Consider the following 1,259-nt stretch of genomic DNA (forward strand, 5'->3'; position numbering starts at 1 on the left):
GTATGTCCTTGGGGCATAATGTGTGTGTGTGTCTGAGAGAGGGAGAGAAAGAGAGAGCGAGAGAGAGAGAGGGGGTGGGGGTACAGAGATCAAGAGAGAGAGAGAGGGAGAGGGAGAGTGTGTGCGGGTGCAAGTGTGTCGGTGTACGTGCGTATAATAATAATATCATGTATGTGTCACCCAATATTTTCCCTCCGGTTTTCTTACTGGGTTAATAATGAGTTTTCCAAAATAGCCATTATGGATTCTCTCTCTCTCTCTCTCTCTGTCTCTGTTTCTCTCTTTCTTTCTCTCTCTCTCTCACACTCTCTCTCTCTCTCACACTCTCTCTCTCTCACACTCTCTCTCTCTCACACTCTCTTTGTCTCTCTCTCTCACACTCTCTCTCTCTCTCTCATGCTGCGAGATACTCAGTTCTATAGAGCAATATTATGTGTAGAGAGGACCCCAACCCCTAGATATTTTGCACCATTGTTAACTCTTGCTCTTATCTGTGCCATGTGAAAGTGAGAAACAAAGTGAGATTGGATACAGTAAAAAATATCGTCGCTGTCACTAACAATCCACCTAAGTCCAAATTTTGAGAATTTTCGAATTTTACACCCTCCTTAAGCTCTATCAAAGACACCTTTCCACGTCACCGAAATGCAGTTTAATGCTGCGGTCAAGGCTCACAATCTTCTTGCTCTTCATGATGATTTCTGAAAGGAGCAATGTAACAAAAACTAGTTTTTTGTCTCAGATGGAAAAAGTATCCAAACGGGCTTAAACGGATTGCTTGTGACACCAACAATATACTTTGTTGACCTGTCACTAGAAGAAATTGACAGTGGGCCGTTGCCAACTTCTGTCACACGAAGTTAATTATGTCATTGTATCATATCAATGTGTCACGCTTTCTCTGTTTTCTACTCTGTTTCTCTTCACTCTATTGGTCTCTCTGTCTCTCTTTCTCTGTTTCTCTTTCTCTGTCTCTCTTTCTCTGTCTCTCTTTCTCTGTCTCTCTGTCTCTGTCTCTCTCTCCCCCTCTCTCTGTTCCTCTCTCTTGTTCTGTCTTTTTCATTTTATCTGTCTATCTCTCTCTCTATAACTTCTTCCCTTATTCTCTTTCTCATACCTTCATCCCCTCCCTAATCCCTTGATGAATTATTAATACTAACACATAACATGGGGACAAACACAAGGTGTATACGGGAGATAGAATAGTATGTGTGTGTGTGTGTGTGTGTGTGTGTGTGTGTGTGTGTGTGTGTGTGTGT

Source organism: Aplysia californica, unplaced genomic scaffold (genome assembly GCF_000002075.1).
Source record: "Aplysia californica isolate F4 #8 unplaced genomic scaffold, AplCal3.0 scaffold00384, whole genome shotgun sequence".
NCBI lineage: Eukaryota > Metazoa > Mollusca > Gastropoda > Aplysiida > Aplysiidae > Aplysia > Aplysia californica.